Genomic DNA, 20,373 nt, shown 5'->3' with positions numbered 1-20,373 from the left:
GATTGAAAAGTTGAAACTCAAACCTCATGACCATGCCTCCCTGTCTTCTCTTCTCAAATCCATATCATTCCTGATACATTATTAAATGGATCTATTTTGAAACGTCATGCATTTACTCCCAGTCCAAACCCTCTCCCAGGTTATAGGCCTCACTCATGCATCTGAAGAGGACACACAGGGCAAAAGAAAGAGAGCAGTGGGTGGGGGGGCTCTGAGGGTCACATTGGTCAACCAAGGGTGCCATTCTTTTTCCTTACAAATCAGATTTACTGAGGTAGAATGTACTCACAGTAAAAATGTATCCATTTTAAGTTTATAGTTTGGTACATTTTAACAAACGTATAGACTCTTTGCCACCACAGTGAAGATAGAGAACATTTCTATCACCCCAAAAAAATTCCTTATGCCCCTTTGGAGTCAGCCCCTGTCCCCCAGTCCCGGGCAGGTGCTTACTGGCTTTCTATCACTATAGATTAGTTTTACCTTTTCCAGAATTTTATACAAATGAATTCATACAGTTTGCACTTATTTCACCTAGCATAGTGTTTCTAAGACTCATTCTTTTTCTTAAATGTCAGTCATTGATTTCTTTCTACAGTGGAATAATTTCTATTGTATGATATATCACAATTTCCTTATCCATTCACCATTGGGTTGTTTTCTGTTTTTGGCTATTACAAATAAAACCATTATGAACATTCATACACAAAACTTTGTGTGGCCATATGTTGTCATTCCTCTTGAGTAAATACTAGGGGTTGTTTTGTTGAGTTGTATGGTAAGTATGTGTTTCACTTTATAAGAAAGTGTCAAACTTTTCCAAAGTGGTTTATCATTTTTGCATTCCTGTCAGTCGTGTGTGAGAGTTCAAATTGCTTTAAGTCCTTGCCAACACACCCTTCTATTGTAGCCATTTTAGTAGAAGTGTAATGGTTTTTATTGTGGTTTTGATTTGTATTTCTCTAAGGATTGGTGATGTTAAGCCTTCCTTCAAGTGTTTATTAGCCATTCATGTATCTTCTTTTTTACTATTCACAACTCACAGATTGTTGTGACATTTTTGTATCTTCTTTAGTAAGTGGTCTGTTCAAGTCTTTTGCCCATTTTTATGGGGCTCTTTCTATTGGGTTATAAGGGTTCTTTCTGTACTCTGGACATAAGGCGTTTGTCATATAAAGGTTTTGCAAGTATTTTCTTTGAGCCTGTGACTTGCTTTTCATTGTCATATGGTGACTTTCAAAAGAGCAGAATTTTTCATTTTGATGAAGTCTAGTTGATCAGTATTTTCTTTTATGTTTCATTTATGTTTGGCCTATTTAAGAAATCTTGGCTATCCTAAGGTCACAAATATTTTGTCTTACGTTTTCTCTGAGAAGTTTTAGTTTTAGCTTGTTTTTTGTTTGTTTGTTGATTTTTAAACCCACAGCCACCATCATACAGTTTTGGCTTTAACGTTTTGGCTTATGATCCACTTTGGCTTCGCTTTTGTTTCTGGTATTAGTTAAGGATCAGGGTTCATTCTTTTTTTTTTTTCCACATGAATATACTGTTATTTCAGTACCATTTGTTGAAAAGACTCTCCTTTCCTCCATTGAATCATGTTGACATCTTTGTTGAGAATTAATGGAACACATGTTAGTTTATTTCTGAACTTTGTTCTGTTCCATTGACCTATAGGTCCATCCTTACGCCAGTTGCACCCTGTTTGGATTACTGTAGCTTTATAGTAAGTTTCGAAATGAGGTAGTGTGTAAGTCTTCCAAATTTGTTCTGTACCTTCAAAGTTATTTTGACTCCTCTGGGTCCTTTGCATTTTCATATAAATTTTAATATCCAATTGTTTAGAAGCCTGTTGAAATTTTAAATAAGATTACATTTAATCTAGAGATCCATTTGGGGAGACTTGCCATCTTAATAACAGCAAACCTTCCAATTCAGAAACAGCATATTTTAAAAATTTGTTTAGGTCTCCTTTAATTTCTCTCAGTAGGAGTTTATAGTTTTCAGTGTAAAGGTCTTATACAAATTATGGTACATTTATCTTTAAATATTTTCTATTTGGGAATGTGATTATAAATGGAATGTAAGAGTTTTAATTCTCCAACTGTTTTTGTAAGTATAGAAATACAGTTGATTGCTGTGAGAGGTGAAGCTGGCTGGGCTTCTCAGTCAGGTGGGGACTTGGAGAACTTTTCTGTCTAGCTAAAGGATTGTAAATGCACGAATCAGCGCTCTGTGTCTAGCTAAAGGTTTGTAAACACACCAATCAGCACTCTGTAAAAATGCACCAATCAGCGTTCTGTGTCTAGCTAAAGGTTTGTAAACCAATCAGCACTCTGTAAAAACGGACCAATCAGCACTCTGTAAAATGGACCAATCAGCACTCTGTAAAACAGACCAATCAGCACTCTGTAAAATGGACCAATCAGCACTCTGTAAAACAGACCAATCAGCACTCTGTAAAATGGATCAATCAGTAGGACATGACCAATCAGTAGGACGTGGGCAGGGCCAAATAAGGGAATAAAAGCTGGCCACCCTAACCAGCAGGGACAACCTGCTTGGGTCCTATTCCAGGCTGTGGAAGCTTTGTTGTTTAGTTCTTCGCAATAAATTTTGCTGCTGCTATCTCTTTGGGTCCGCACTACCTTTATGAGCTGTAACACTCACTGCGAAGGTCTACAGCTTCACTTCTGAAAGCAGCAAGACCACGAAGCCACCAGAAGGAAAAAACTCCCGACACATCTTAACATCTGAAGGAAGAAACTCCAGACACACCGTCTTTAAGAACTGTAACACTCACCACGAGGGTCCGCAGCTTCATTCTTGAAGTCAGCAACACCAAGAATTCACCAGAAGGAACCAATTCCAGACACACCTGTATGTAACTTTTTATCATGAGACCTTGCCAAATTTACTTAGCATTAGGTTGGTGCAAAAGTAATTGCGTTTTTTGCTTTTTTTTTTTTTTTTTTTTTTTTAAGCAATGGCAAAAACCATAATTACTTTCACACCAACCTAATAGTTCTAATAGCTTCTTGGTAAATCCCTTAGGATTTTCTGTGTATCCAATCATGTTATTTAAAAATACACTTTTATTTCTTTTCTTTCCAATCTGTTTCCCTTTATCCTCTCCCTCACTCCTCCTCCCTTATTGCACTGGCCATGGCCTCTAACACAATACTGAACAAAAGTGGTGAATGCAAAACATTCTTGCCTTGTTTTGTGTCTTAGCAGGAAAGCATTTAATATTTTACCAATAAACTTGATATTAACTGTAAGATTTTTGTACATGGACTTAATCAGTTTGAGGAAGAACTTTTCCCTTTGTTTTGTTTTGTTTTTGCTGAAAGCTGTTTATTGTTGATTGTTTTATCTTTTAATTTCAAATTTTAGGCACAATAATTGTAAAAAAAAAAAAACAGATTTTTCACATATGCCTCATCCACCTTTCCCAATGTCAGTGTCTTACCTAACGCTAGTACAAATATCAATTAGCAAATTAACATGCTGTGTACAAGGTATTGGTCCAGATGTTAAATGTATGTATGAAATCTGATTTTGAAGACTAAAGTGGATATTAATATAAACAATTATTTTTTGCTTTGCAAAATAAATTCCCGATGAAATTCCTTTTAATAAATCAAATTTTTATGTTGTATGTAATCAAAGTCTTTGGCAAGCATCTCTTGTTGAGAAACAAGATTCAGAGAGAGTAGAGGTAGGCCAAGGTCTCATAACTATTTAGTAGTAGAGCCCTCACTAAATGCATATTTCCTAACCAATTCCCACATCACACAGCCTTCTCTGTGATTTTCTTCTTTAAATATTGATTGGCATTGTATTTTGCTTTCATTGAATTTGTATTTCATTATATTTGTGTTTTATTTTCATTGTATAACCACCATGGCATAATGTTATTGAGAATTGAAAGATCAGTTACTCTGTCTTTTTAAAAAATGTTTAAAATGAAATAATAATCTGTACATGGTTGTGGTCCCAGCTACTTGGGAGGCTGAGGTGGAAACATCTTTTGAGCCCAGGAGTTGAAGGTTGCAGTGAGCTATGACCATGCCACCGCACTCCAGCCTGGCGTGACAGAAGGTGATCCTGTTTCTAAAAAAAATAAAAATAAGGCCGGGCATGGTGGCTCATGCCTGTAATCCCAGCACTTTGACAGGCTAAGGTGGGTGGACCATTTGAGGTGGGAAGTTCGAGACCAGTCTGGCCAGCAAGGTGAAACCCCATCTCTACTAAAAAATACAAAAATTGGCAAGGTGCAGTGGCTCATGCCTGTAATCCCAGCACTTTGGGAGGCTGAGGCAGGCAGATCACCTAAGGTCGGGAGTTTAGACCAGCCTGACCAACATGGAGAGACCCTGTCTCTACTAAAAATACAAAATTAGCCAGTTGTAGTGGTGCGTACCTGTAATCCCAGCTACTCAGAAAGCTCAAGAGGCAGGAGAATCACTTGAACCTGGGAGGCAGAGGTTGTGGTGAGCCAAGATCATGCCATTGCACTCCAGCCTGGGCAACAAGTGCAAAACTCTATCTCAAAAGAAAAAAAAAATTAGGTGGGCATGGTGGTGCGCACGTGTAATTCCAGCTACTCGAGAGACAGAGGTAGAAGAATCACTTGAACCCAGGAGAGGAAGGTTGCAGTGAGCTGAGATCGCACCACTGCACTCTAGCCTGGGCAACAGAGCAAGACACTGTTCAAAATAAATAAATAAATATATATATATGTATACACATACTGGGATAATAGGCTGGGCACAGTGGCTCACGCCTGTAATCTCAACATTTTGGGAGGCCGAGGTGGGTGGATCACCTGAGAACGAGAATTCAAGACCAGCTTGGCCAAGATGGGAAACCCCATCTCTACTAAAAAAAAAAAAAATTAGCCGAGCCCCATGCTCTGTGCCTGTAATCCCAGCTACTAGGGAAGCTGAGGCAGGAGAATTGCTTGAACCCGGGAGGTGGACATTGCAGTGAGCCAATTGACCAGGCTCGTCTCGAACTTCTGACCTCAGGTGATCCACCCACCTCGGCCTCCCAAAGTGCTGGCATTACAGGCATGAGCCACAGAGCCCAGCCTATTATTTATTTTTAATTATACATTAAGTTCTGGGATACATGTGCAGAACGTGCATGGTTGTTACATAGGTATAACTGTGCCATGGTGGTTTGCTGCACCTAGCAACCTGTCATCTAGGTTTTAAGCCCTGCATGCATTAGGTTTTTGTCCTAATGCTATCCCCCCCCTTGCCCACAACCCCCCAACAGGCCCTGGTGTGTGATGTTCCCCTCCCTGTGTCCATATGTTCTCATTGTTCACCTCACACTTATGAGTGAGAACATGTGGTGGTTGGTTTTCTATTCCTGTGTTAATTTGCTGAGAATGATGGTTTCCAGCTTCATCCACGTCCCTGAAAAGAACATGAACTCATTCTTTTTTATGGCTGCATAGTATTCCATGGTGTATACGTGCCACGTTTTCTTTATCCAGTCTATCACTGATGGGCATTTGAGTTCGTTCCAAGTCTTTGCTATTGTAAATAGTGCTGCAATAAACATACAGGTGCATGTGTCTTTACAGTAGAATGATTTATAATTCTGTGGGTATATACCCAGTAATGGGATTGCTGGGTCAAATGGTATTTCTGATTTTAGATCCCTGAGGAATCACCACACTGCCTTCCACAATGGTTGAACTAATTTACACTCCCACCAACAGTATAAAAGCATTCCTATTTCTCCACATCCTCTCCAGCATCTGTTGTTTCCTTTTTAATGATTGCCATTCTAACTGGCATGAGATGGAATCTCATTGTGGTTTTGATTTGCATTGCTCTAATGACCAGTTATGATGAGCTTTTTTTCATGTTTGTTTGCCACATAAATGTCTTCTTTTGAGAAGTGTCTGTTCATATCCTTTGCCCAATTTTTGATGGTTTTTTTTCTTGTAAATTTGTTTAAGTTCCTTGTAGATTCTGGATATTAGACCTTTGTCAGATGGATAAATTGCAAAAATTTTCTCCCATTCTGTAGGTTGCCTGTTCACCCTGATGATAGTTTCTTTGGCTGTGCAGAAGCACTTTAGTTTGTTTATTTTAATATTTGTATAATAATGTCCAGTTTTACCAAGCAGAATGTTTTACATAGGAGCTTTTATGCAAAACTCATTGTTCTTCACTTAGAGCTTGTTAGTCCAGAGTGAAATCAAATCCATTTTCAGTTGCTACGTGGCTTTGTTAAACAGAAACTTGAGTTGAGGATGCTCTGCTGTATGGAAGAATTTTCACTCCCCTGATGTGCTTGTATAATAGAATGTATTTTTCCCCTTTCCCCTGTGAAAACTTTATGGAAAGATTATTTCAGTGTTAACCCTGACTGATATTTTACTAATCAAACAAGTGTCTGTTACTCCTTTATTCATTAATTTATCAAGCACTTAATGAGTGTCTTCTGTGTGCTAGGCACTGCACTAGACTCTGGTGAGTCAAAGATGAATCACACTTAGTCTCTACCCACTGGGAATTCATTCTGGTTAGAGAAATTATAAACAAATAATTATGATCCTATGGGATATTTTTAAAGTATGAAATGAGATAATGTATGTGAAAAAAACTTTGTAAGCCTTACACATTTAAGATTCTTTTCTCCAGTGGATAGCATGATGCCTGACATATTTTTAAATGCTCATTATACCTTTAAATGAACTGGTGAAGAGCCAAGAGTTATGAGAGCATAATACTAGAGTGTAGTAGATGGATTTGTTCTGCCTTGGTGGACAGGTGGGATGTGGAGATTTCCAAGAATATAACTTTTGAACTGGACTTGGAAATATAATTTGTTTAAGACTCGAGAAAGGAGGTTCTGCGGGGGCAGCTATCAGTCGTTAAACTGCCTGGATTTAGATGAACCACATATCTATAGGCTTTTACAGTTTACAGGATGCTTTTGTTTACAGTATCTCTTTTGAGCCTTATGACAGGTCCCCGAGGTGAGTTCATACAACCAAGAGAAGCCTTGACCAGAACCTGGGTTCTCAGGTGTAAGAGACAGCATCTGGCCAGTTTATTCTTTACAGTTTCATGGATGTTATGATTGCTAATATTATTGTATTTCTATTATTATATTTGTGAAAGCATGGTTTTCTGAGTTACAAGTATGTGAAAGAAAAATGTATACATGTCATGAAATGTATAGTTTTCTTTTTATTTCTCTAAAGAAGTTTAGCTTGTATTAATACATGAGGAGTTTTTTTCCAGAGGTTTCAGAAACAAGTTAGAAAATGCTTCCATAATATTTCATAGATTATTTAAGATTCAAGCAGTTTTTCAGGATTTAAACCATTTAAACCATTTATCTAATGAACAGTAAGTAGTAACTCTGAGCTCTACATTCTCTTGTAAGCTTTCTTTTTCCGTTATAGTTGAGCACATTTGTTGACATTTTTAGTTTTTACACCAAAATGTTTGGTTAAAATACTTTGGGGAGAAAAATAAAGAACTTTTTTCTCATTTATAGTTGACTTCCTATTTTGTGTATATTGTCTTCCGTATGTATTAAGACAGTGAAGTATTGGTGAAAGACCAGGTAAATAGATCAATGGAACAGAATAGGCACCCCAGAAATAGACCTATACAAATAGAGTCAGCTGATCTTTGGCAGAGGAGCAAAGGCAATTTAATGGAGAAAAAATTGTCTTTTCAACAAATGGTGCTGGAACAACTAGACAACCACATGTGGAATAATGAATATAGACACTGACCTTACACCTTTCCCAATAATTAACTCAAAACAGGTCATAGACTTAAATGAAAAACACAAAACTAGAAAATTTCTAGGAGTTTAATAACATAAGGGAAAATCTAGGTAACCTTGGTTTTGGCAATGAGATTTTAGATACAACACAAAAACACCATCTACAAAAGAGAAAATGGACAAGATTGACTTCATTAAAGTAAAACATGTCTGCTGTGCCAGTGACACTCTTAAGAATGAACAGACAGGTGGGCATCGTGGCTCACACCTGTAATCCCAACACTTTGGGAAGCCAAGATGGGCAGATCACAAGGTCAGGAGTTCAAGACCAGCCTGGCCAACATGGTGAAACTCGTCTCTACTAAAAATACATAAATTAGCTGGGCATGGTGGCCAGCACCTGTAATCCCAGGTACGCAGGAGGCTGAGGCAGGAGAAATGTTTGAACCCTGGAGGTGGAGGTTTCAGTGAGCCAAGATTACACCACTATACACCAGCCTGGGTGACAGGGTGAGACTCCATCTCAAGAAAACAAAACAAAACAAAACAAACAAAAAAACTAAATATGGTCTTACCATACATTCTAGCAGTCATGCTCCTAGTGATTTTCCTAAATGAGTTGAAAACTTATGTCTACACAAAAACCTGTATATTAACACTTTACAGAAGCTTCATTCATAATTGCCAAAAGTTGGAAGCAATCAAGATGTCCTTAAATAAGTGAATGGATAAACAAATGGTGGTACATCCATGCAGTGGAATATTATTCGGCCATACTAAGAAATAAGCTATCAAGCCCAGAAAAGATGTGGGGGCACTTTAAATGCATAAAAGCAGCCAGTCTATGAAGGCTACATGTTGTATAATTTTAACTATATGACATTCTGGAAAAGAAAAAACTATAGAGACAGAAAAAAGATCAGCAATTCTCGGGTTGAGGATGGGAAAGGGAGGAAAAATGAATAGGTGAAGCACAGGCTACTTAGGGCAGTAAAACTCTTCTGTATGTTACCGCAAGGATGGATCCATGACAAAACCCCCACCATCGTGCAATGCAAAGAGTCAACTCTAAAGCATGGCATTTAGTTAGTAATTTATCGGTACTGGGTGATCAGTTGTAACACATGTGCCACACTAAGGCAAGAGGTAATCACAGGTGAAGGAGAAGGGGTATACAGTGTGTACCTTCTACTGAATATTTCTATGTGTCTAAAACTGTTCCAAAAATAATTATTTTTGTTTTTAAAAAAGTAAAAAGTGATTTTCCAGTATCTCACTGCTAATGGCTTAGCCTTTTTTTTTTATTCTTTCCTTGAACTGAGTAGGAATCTGAGTCTGTCAGTTGCTTCACTTTCTGTCTCCCAGTAACTTGCTGTGATTATGAAAATGTTTGTGCTAAACAACCCATGAACAAAGCAAATAAAGATATTCCTTCATCTACCCAGACTGAAAAGAAATATGCCACCACATCAATGTTAATGGAAGAGAGATTACAGCTGGTTGCTCCTTTCATCTTTGTTTTCCTGTATTTTCCAAATGTTCTCTGTAAAATAAAAAGCTCTTAGCACTAAAACAGTATATATGTATTCCACTGCAGCTTAATTGTATTCAGTTAACATAATTGAAGAGATTAAATAAGAAATGTAGAAATAAGTAAGACATAGATCTTAAGGATCTCTCTGGTTAACTGTAAGTGAAAGACTGTCTCACCACAATGCTAGATGTAAACGGTCTGATTGGTGAGTGACAACCTCATCAATTATTGCAGCTTGCAAAGGGATTGATTTTTAAATTTTTACTTATTAATTATATGCTTGCTTATTTGTTTTCTCATTTACTTGCTTTCTTATTTATTTGCTTATTATTTACTCACTTTCCTATTGTTTTAAAAGAGGATTCTAATTAGATATTATCTAAGTGATTATGCCGAGTTCTTACATTTTGTTGGTTTAAATTACTTTAAGATATATGTTTGAAATCACATGTTTACTCTTGAAATGTGTGCCATTTGCAGTGTGTGTGTTGGGGGAAATGAGTTATTTTTTGATGGGAAATGAGTTATTTTTTAAAAAGAGAATTATTTAGATATGGCTTTAGTGATTTCCTTAGCACGATAACTGGTGATGAAATGTAGCTTATTGTTTTCAGCTAGTTTACATTGGTCTTGAGACAAACAGAATTTTGTTTCTTAATTACAGGCTCTAGATGACTTTATAGAATACCTCAGGGCTGTTATCAAGTACTTACATATGAAGGATAATTCCACTTGTTTATATATTTTATACCCCAAAGGAAAATAAGTTTAAATTTAATTTTAACCAGATGATGCCATCTGTATGGAGTCACTCTGTCATTGTGTCCATACTGGCCAGGATGCATTTTAATGAATAGTGTTTGTTTATTTGGTCTTAGCCAAATGAGCAAGGACCTGGAGACTGGGAAATTTGAGAAGACATTTAGGAATCACTGGCTTTTCTCTGTTGATGCCACTATGTAAACTAACGATGACAGGGGGTAGAGAAGATGTGTGGAATTCCTGTGTGATTCACTGTAACTGTGGTGTGCTAAATGCATGGTTAAGCTAGTGTCAGCATCGTCTTCCTATAAATTACAGATCCCTTCTGTGAGCAGAACTGCAGACTCATGTATGTTGTATTTTGAAATCTGCTTTAGAGGATATTTTAAGACTTTTAATAAAAGAAATATGACTAATGTACAAGGGGACTCAAGGGGAAGAAAAACCCCTTCCTCTATAGGGTAGCATATTTGGGATTATAATTTTTGTTTTCTTTAGCTTGGTTTCATTTTCAAGTGAATCCAGAAAACACTATTTACTTTGACAATATTGCTATAAAATTACCATAATATGAGGATACGTTGTCAATCTCAAATATATAAAATGACCAATGTCAGCGAGCATTTATCCTTTTAAGAAAATCTATTCTATGAAAATCCAATTTTGTGCAAAAAGTGGGAAATAAATGGAGGCATAACTGTTTGCTCTACAAGACTTGATTTGATTCATGTAAATAGAAAATGGTTTTATTACATGTAAAATATGATTTAAATTGGTCAAAATGTCATTTTCAGAAAAGCATACCTTTTAAGCCAGCACTCATTACATAGAACAAGGATTCTATCTGTGTGCCACAAACAACTTCAAGGAATTTTCTTTATATGTAATGACATAGGAAGTTTTTCCTTAGCGTTCATCTCAACTACAGTTCCTCAGGAATATTGTCTTTGAGTACAAATTATAATGAGTTTATTTTCTAACTAAAGTAGAGTCGTCAGGCTAGTTTATTAGCTAGTTTAGTTCTGACCTCTATGGTTGAGAACAGATACAAGAGAAATGCTATTATATCTTCAGATCTTATAGAAAACAGATAGTGGAAATGATGAAGTGTACCTGGCTGGCTTTCTGACAATTTGTGTGAAATGCTTGGCTTTGTAATTTTACATTTCTTTGTAGTCTGATGCCTTGAGTTTATTTATATAGAAACGTATTTCCACAGACTGCTTATCTGATTTTTAAATGCTGCTTCACAGTTTTATACTACTTAAGGTATGTAGCTTTATACTTAATCTAAATTGGAATTGGGTTTTTGTTATTGTCATTTGGTACATTGGTCAACACTTTATAAATGTTTAACTTTTTGTTTTGAGTTAATTATAGATTTGCATGTAGTTGTAAGAAATAATAGAGAGACGCCAGGTGTGGTAGCTCATGCCTGTGATTCCAGTTACCTGGGAAGATGAGGCAGGAGGATCCCTTGAAGCCCAGGAGTTCAAAGATGCAGTGAGCTGTGATGGTCCCACTGCACTCCAGCCTGGGTGACAGTGAGACCCCATCTGTACAAAGAAAAACAAATAATACAAAGAAATCTCATGCACGGGCCTACTAAATTTTATTGTGTTTTGCTTTATTGCGCTTTGCAGATATTATTTTTTACAAACTGAAGGTTGGTGGCAACGCCGTGTCAAGCAAGTCTTGCAGTGCTGTTTTTCTAACAGCATATGCTCACTTCGTGTCTCTGTGCTACATTTCGGTAACAGTGTTTTAGATGTTTTCATTATTATCATATCTGTTATATAGCGATCAGTGATTGTTGATGTTACTATTGTAATTGTTTACAACCTCGCTGATAGAAAATTTTTGTGTATGTGTCTTTGTTTTGTATTCTTTTGTTTTGTTTTGTTTTGTTTTGTTTTTGAGACAGGGTCTTTCTCTGTCACCCAGGCTGGAGTGCAGTAGCATAATCTCAGCTCACTGCAACCACCACCTTCCCGGCTCAAGCAATCCTCCCACCTCAGCCTCCTGAATAACTGGGACAGCAAGTGCATGCCACCACACTCAGCTAATTTTTAAGTTTTTTGTAGAGAAGAGGTCTCATTATATGCCCAAGCTAGTCTCCAACTCCTGGACTCAAGCAATCCTCCCACCTCGGCCTCCCAAAAGTGTTGGGATTACAGGCATGAGCCACCGCACCTTCCCAGTTGTGTGTGTTCTCACTGTGTCATTCACCATCCATTCTCAGCTCGCTCATTCTCCTCAGGACTCTCTATTACCTGACACAGAACAGTATTGAAATTAGGCTAATTAATAACCTTGCAGTAGCCTGTGAGTGTTCAAGTGAAAGGAATAATTGCATGATTCTCACTTTCGATCAAAAGGCAGAAACGACTACCTTCAGTGAAGAAAGCATACCGAAAGCCGACCTAAGCTGGAAGCTAGGCCTCTTGTGCCCGTTAGCCAAGCTGTGAAAACAAAGGGAAAGTTCTTGAAGGAAATTCAAAGTGCCACTTCAGTGAATACACAAATGATGAAAAAGCACAACAGACTTATTGCTGATACGGAGAAAGTTTTAGCAGTCTGGATAGAAGATCAAACCACCCACAACATTCCCTTAAGGCAAAGCCTAATCCAGGGCAAGGCCCTAGCTCGCTTCAGTGCTATGAAAGCTGAGAGAGGTGAGGAAGCCACTGAAGAAAAGTTTGAAGCTAACAGAGGTTGGTTCATGGGGTTTAAGGAAAGAAGTCATTTCTATAATATAAAATTGTGAGGTTGGCTGGGCGTGGTGGCTTACGTCTGCAATTACAGCACTTTGGGAGGCTGAGGTGGGGGGATCACGAGGTCAGGAGTTCGAGACCAGCCTGGCCAACATGGTGAAACCCCGTCTCTACTAAAAATACAAAAATTAGACCAGGCAAAGTGGCTCATGCCTGTAATCTCAGCACTTTGGGAGGCTGAGGCGGGTGGATCACCTGAGGTCAGGAGTTTAAGACCAGCCTCGGCAACACGGTGAAACACCATCTCTACTAAAAATACAAAAATTAGGTGGGTGCAGTGGCATATGCCTGTAATCCCAGCTACTTGGGAGGCTGAGGCAGGAGAATCGTTTGAGCCTGGGAGGCAGAGTTTGCAGTGAGCCAAGATTGTGCCATTGCATTCCAGCCTTGGTGACAGAGCGAGACTCTGCCTCAAAGTAAATAAATAAATGAATAAATAAAAAGTGCAAGTTTGAAGCAGCAAGTGCTGATGTAGAAGCTGCAGCAAGTTATTCAGAAGATCTAGCTAAGATCATTGATAAAGGCAGGTCCACTAAGCAACATGTTCAATGTAGAAGAAACAGCCTTTTGATGGAAGAAGATGCCATTTAGGACTTTCCTCCTAGAGAGCAGAAGTCAGTGCCTGGCTTCAAAGCTTCAAAGGACAGCTGACTGTCTTCTTAGGGGCTAGGATAGCTGGTGACTTTAAATTGAAGCCATTGTTTGTTTACCATCCCAGAAATGCTAGGGCCCTTAAGAATTATGTTCAATCTACTCTGCCTGTGCTCTGTAAATTTAACAACAAAGGCTGGAAGATACCTGTTTACAGTATAATTTACTGAATATTTTAAGTCCACTGTGGAAACCTACTGCTCAGAAAAAAATAATTATTTCAAAATATTACTTCTTTTTGACAATGCACCTGGTTCCTCAAGAGCTCTGATGGAGATGTACAAGGAGAGGAATATTGTTTTCACGCCTGCCAACACAACATGCATTCTGAAGCCCATGGTTCAAGGAGGGATTTTGACTTTCAAGACTTATTAGTTAAGAAATACATTTTGTAAGGCTAAAGCTGCCATAGATAGTGATTCTTCTGATGGATCTGTGCAAAGTAAATTGAGAGCCTTGTGGAAAGGAGTCACCATTCTAGATGCCATTAAGAACATTCATGAGCAGGTCAGAATAGCAACATTAACAGGAGTTTGGAAGAAATTGATTCCAACCACCCAGGATGACTTTGAGGGGTTCAAGCCTTCAATGGAGAAAGTAACAGCAGATGTGGCAGAACTCGCAAGAGAACTAGAATTAGAAGTGGAGCCTGAAGATGTGACCAAATTGCAGCAATCTCGTGATAAAATGTGAACAGATGAGGAGTTGATTTTAATAGATAAGCAAAGAAAGTGGTTTCTTGAGATGGATTCTACTGGTGAAGATGCTGTAAATATTGTTGAAATGACAACAAAGGATTCAGAAGTGTGTAGAAACTTAGTTGATAAAGCAGCAAAGGGGTTTGAGAAGATTGACCCCAATTCTGAAAGAAGCTCTACTGGGGGCAAAATGCTACCAAACAGCATCACTTGTTACAGAAAAATCTCTTCTCTAGGCCCCAGTTTTTTTCTAAGTGAAGAGAATTTTAGAATCAATCTCATAGAAGTGTTGGGAGGATGAAGTTAAAACAAGCAACACATTTAGGATAGGATGTGGCTTATAACAAGCTCTCCATGAATATTAGCTATCATCATTCTTAATAAAATTACCAAATTAATAGATTTTCTGCTCCTTCACACTTAATTTAGTAGTTTATTTCATTTATTTTGTCTTCATTAAAGCAGTTGGCACAAAATTAGTTTGTTGATCTGCAATAGATATTTTTTTTTTTTTTTTGAGATGGAGTGTCTCTCTGTTGCCCAGGCTGGAGTGCAGTGGCACCATCTCACCTCACTGCAAACTCCACCTCCCGAGTTCAAGCAATTCTCCTGCCTCAGCCTCCCCAGTAGCTAGGACTACAGGCACCCAATACCATGCCCAGCTAATTTTTGTATTTTTAGTAGAGACAGGGTTTCACCATGTTGGCCAGGCTGGTCTCGAACACTTGATCTCATGTGATCCACCTGCCTTGGCCTCCCAAAGTGCTGGCATTACAGGGCATGAGCCACCACACTGGGCCAATTGACATGTATTTAATAGTTATTCTCCTAGCAATCATTATTTTGTATTTTCTGTCTTAGCATAAACAAGTTTCAGTCTTACTGATGTGTGTTAAGCTGTTCCCCCATTTCAGCTGGTTTGTGGTTTTTAATAATGTAGATACAAATGTGAGGAATATTTATATGTACATAACTTTTCACTTTTAAAAAGTTGTGATAGGCTGGGTGCGGTGGCTCATGCTTGTAATCCTAGCACTATGGGAGGCCGAGGCGGGTGGATTGCCTGAGCTAAGGAGTTCGAGACCAGCCTGTGCAACATGGTGAAACCCCTTCTCTATTAAAATACAAAAAAAATTAGTGAGGTGTGGGGGCATGCAAATGTAGTTCCAGCTGATCAGGAGGCTGAGGTAAAAGAATGGCTTGAATCTGGGAGGCAGAGGTTGCAGTAAACCGGGATCGCGCCACTGCACCCCAGCCTGGGAGACAGAGCGAGACTCCATCTCTGAAAAAAAAAAATTGTGATAAGGTCTGGCACAGTGGCTCATGCACTTTGGCAGGCTGAGGCAGCCGGATCACCTGAGTTCAGGAGGTTGAAACCAGCCTAGCCAACATGGTGAAACCCTGTCTCTACTAAGAAAAATACAAAACTTAGCCAGGCCTGGTGGCAGGTGCCTGTAATCCCACCTACTCAGGAGGCTGAGGCACCAGAATTGCTCGAACCCTGGAGGCAGATATTGCAGTGAGTCAAGACTGTGCTGCTGCACTCCAGCCTGGGCAACATAGCAAGACTGTCTCAAAAAAATAAAAAGTTGTGATATAAAATATACATTAACATAAAATTTATCTTTATAACCATTTTGAAGTGTACAATTCAGTGGCACCAAGTACATTGACAATGTTGTGTACTCACCACCACTATTTATTTGAAAATCTTTTCTTCGCCCCACACAAAAACAAACTATAGCCATTAAACAGTAACTCTTCACTTCCCCTCTCCCTAGCTGCTACTAACCTCTATTTTACTTTGTCCCTAAGAATTTGCCCATTCTAGATACCTCATGTAAGTGGGATCATACAACATTCGTCCTTTTGTGGCTGTCTTTATTTCACTTAGCATAATGTTTTCAAGGTTTCATCCATGTTAAAGCATGGATCAGAGCTTGAGACAGAGTCTCGCTCCGTCACCCATGCTGGAGTGTGATGGCGCGATCTCGGCTCACTGCAACCTCCGCCTCCCGGGTTCAAGTGATTCTCCTGCCTCAGCCTCCTGAGTAGCTGGAATTACAGGCATGTGCCACTGCGCCTAGCTAATTTTTGTATTTTTAGTAGAGATGGGCCAGGCTGGTCTTGAACTCCTGACCTCAGCTGATCCACATGCCTCGGTCTCCCAAAGTGATGGGATTACAGGTGTGAGCCACTGCACCCAGCCTATTTTATGTATTTTGTACATACTGTTTAGCCATTGAACTTTTGATGGCCAGTGAGTATGACTGGGGCCCATCCAGGCAGGGTGTGGAGCAGAGGGCCCTCCTTTATGGGCTGGACTCACTAGTGGGCTGCTTACCTGTGACTCACCTCCAAAGCTCAAGTTGATGCTAACGTGTTGATTTGCTAGAACTCTGAGCTGTGCCTGTGTCTCCTTGGGCCCTGGGAGATTTTTTTCTTTTAGCAGTATTTTATGGAGATATTGTCTAGGTAGAGTAAAATGTACAGATCCTGGTTTTCTGTTGAGTTTTGTTTTGTTTTGAGGCAGGGTCTTGCTCTGTCACCCAACCTGGAGTGCACTGGTACAATCATAGCTCACTATGGCCTCAACCTCCCAGGCTGAAGCAATCTTCCTGCCTCAGTCTCCCTGTAGCTGGGACTACAGGCATGCACCACCATGCCCCACTAATTTTTTTGATTTTTAGTAGAGATGATGTCTCATTATGCTGCCCAGGCTGGTCTCGAACTCCTGGGCTCAAGCAATTCTCCTGCCTCAGTCTCCCAAAGTGCTGAATTACAGGTGTCAGCCGCTGCACCCAGCCTCAGCCTGTTGTTAATGGATGTAAACACCTGTGTGACCACCACCCAGAACCAGATCCAGAACATTTCCAGCCTCTCGAAGACTCCTTCGTGCCCCTCCCAGTCAGAGACCCCCAAGGGTAACGCCATTCTGGCCTGTTGTTCAACTTGACTTGAATGGAATTTTCACAGCATGTGTCTGTTTGGATCTGGCTTCTTCTGCTCAGTTGCGAGGCCCATTGATGTTTCCTGTGGCCTAGCTCCTTTTTATTGCTGAGGGCCACTCAGTTGTATGAAAACCACAATTCGTTCTCCCTTCTCCTTTGGTGAACATTTGCACTGTTTCCAGCCTGGGACAATGATGAGTAAAGCTGTTAAAAACAGGCACATATGTTTTCCTTTCTCTTGGGTAATTTTTTAGAAGTAGAAAAGCCAGCCAATAGAAGTAGATATTTGACTGTATTACAACTCACCAAGCAGTTTTTCTTATTTTTTTTTAATTTTTAAATTTTTTTTAGCCAGAGTCTTGCTCTATTGCCCAGGCTGGAGTGCAGTGTCGTGTACTCTCATGGACACACATGGATCCAGATGCCACAGCAGCCTTAGCTGGCCAACCTTAAAACAACACATTTGTTCTTATAGTGTTGGAGGTCAGAAGGCTAAAATCAAAGTGTCATGGAAGGTGGCCAGCAGGACCGTGGAGCCTCTGAGGCAGTGGGGCACTTTGGCTAAGAGCCACATACTGGCTCTGGCTGGCAGGCAGTCTTGGCCAGCCAGGCTGAGCTCCCCACTGTCGGGGCAAGCCTGGGTGTCCTCTGGTGATGCTGAGTCCAGAACAAGGCTGCCCACATTCTGGTCCGCAGGGCTCAGCTCTGCTTTCTAGACTTCCAAATAGGAAGAAGAGGGAAAGTTCCCAGTCTCTGGGCACAACCAAGAACAGAGAGCAAGTTCTGACTCAGCAGAGGGATTGATTCATTCCATGCAAAGAGCTGCACTGCCAAGGCTGACACGAGCCAGGGACTCAGCACACGGCATCGCACCCAGTCCTCTCCAGAACTCTGCCACGTAGTGTTACCGTCCTGCCGTTCAGAGGAGGGAAGTGGGTCACAGGCAGGTCAAGCAACTTGGCCAATGTCTGAATTGCTAGTGTACGGAGCTGGGAGGGGAGCCCATGGGGCCATAAATCCAGTGCAAAAATCCATCCTCCTGCACCCTTTGGAGCAAAAGTGAGTCCAGTTGTTTTCCTGGGTTTCCTGGACACACAGATCTGAATTTCACAGCAGCCTTGGCTGGCCAATCTTAAAACAACAAATTTATACTCTTAATGATTCTGGAGGTCAGATGTTAAAAGGTCAATGTGTCAGCAAGTTTGTTTCCTTCTGGAGGCTCCAGGGGAGAATCTGTTTCCTTTCCTTTTGCAGCTTCTAGAAGCTACATGCATGCCTTGGCTTATGGGCCCTCCTGCCATCTTTAAAACTGTCAGCTTTGTCCAGACACATTGGCTCATGCCTGTAATCCAAGCACTTTGGGAAGCCAAGACAGGAGGATCTCTTTAGTCCAGGAGTTGGAGACCAGTCTGGGCAAGAAAGTGAGACCGTGTCTCTACAAAAAAATAGAAAAAAATTAGACGAGCATAGTGGTGCATGCCTGTAGTCCCAGCTACTTGGGAGGCTGAGGTGGGGGGAATCACGTGAGCCTGGGGAAGTGGAGGCTGCAGAGAGCTGAGATCACACCACTGCACTCCAGCTTGGGTGACAGAGTGAGATCCTGTCTCAAAAAAAAAACACAAAACAAACAAACAAAAAACCAAAACCAGCTTCTTCTTGCTTCTGTTGTCACATCTGCAGGACTCATTCTCCCGCCTCCCTTTTATAGGATCCTTGTGATCACATTGGGACCACCTGTATAATCCAGGACAATCTCCCCATGCCAAAATTATTGATTTAATCACATCTACAAAGTCCCTTCTACAACATATTCACAGTTTCTGGGGATTTGAATATGGGTGTTTCTGGGGGGTGGACCACTGATAACCAGTGTTATAAGTTTCTTGAAAATCCTTCCAGAGATATTTTATCTATAAATAAATAAATGCAAGTCCATAGCCTCCCCCCACCCACTTTTTATACAAGTGGCATCATTCCATATCAGTGCTCAGTTCCATCTTCCTCTTTTTCTTTTCTTTTTAAGGCTACACAGAACCTATTATATGGAAATACCCTAATTTATTTCACTTTTTTCCTGTTGGAAGACTTTTAAGCTCTTTCCAATGCTTTGCTTTATAATCTTTTGTATTATAATGCTGCAACCTATATAATCCTATAACCTTGTTTGTAGGATAACTTTCTATTTAAAATCTCATTTTTCAGGCCAGGCGTGGTGGTTCATACCTGAAATCCTAGCCCTTTGGGAGGCTGAGACAGAAGGATCACTTCAGCCCAGCTGTTCATGACCAGCTCTGGCAACATATCAAGAACCTGTCTTTTCAAAAAACTTAAAAATTAGTGGGGCATGGTGGCATGTACCTATTTGGTCCCAGCTATTCGGGAGGCTGACGTGGGAGGATCACTTGAGCCCAGGAGGTGGTGGCTGCAATGAACCAGGATCACACCCCTCACTGCACTGCAGCCTGGGCAACAGAGTGAGAACCAATCTCAAACTAAAATAAAATAATCTTGTTTTTCAGAATTTGAGGGTGCCATTTAAGACATTTTGACACATCACAGAACTTTTTTGGGGAACTTGTTGCCTTGGAGATTAGCCTGTCCTGTCCCGCCCCCATGATCTGTACTTCCTCTTTCTCCCTCCCGGCTTCCTTAATTAAGCCTTGTGTGTACTTGCGAGCCCATGTCCATCACTCTCTGCCTTCAATTCTCTGTGCTGTGGTGTGAATACGCTTGAGTGGAGGCCGCATGCTTTCCAGGAGGGTGTGTATTTTCAGTGTTGTCTCTCATGATAGTATGAAAGGCTCTGGAGGGAATCACAGGCCTCCACAAACAGGCAAGCGGAAAAATGTTCCACAGACATGTTTCAGGGACAACAGGCTTCCCAGTCCTAGGTCGTGCTGGTCCATAACTGGATCAGGCTGACTCTCCCTCCCCGACACCGCTGGTGTAGACAGGGACAAGAAAGAGAAGTCAGAGACACAAAGAAGCTGTGATTTGCTTGAGGTCACTAAAGTACTTAATGGCAGAGTTCAGACCTGACCTGAGGGGCAACAAAAGACACCCCCCTCAAATCCATGGGGAGCAGAGTCTATCTGAATCAGATCCCAGATTTTCTGGGGCTTTCACGATGCCAGGTGTGTACACTGAGCTAGGATGGGTTTCCCAGGGTTCTTTGTGGTCACACAACTCAACAATACAGACCAGAAAGCAGTAGCAAGTAGGCTGAATTTGGC

This window comes from Pan paniscus, chromosome 19, assembly GCF_029289425.2.
Source record: "Pan paniscus chromosome 19, NHGRI_mPanPan1-v2.0_pri, whole genome shotgun sequence".
Lineage (NCBI taxonomy): Eukaryota > Metazoa > Chordata > Mammalia > Primates > Hominidae > Pan > Pan paniscus.
The sequence above is the reverse complement of the archived record's forward strand: the minus strand, read 5'-3'. Positions refer to the sequence as shown.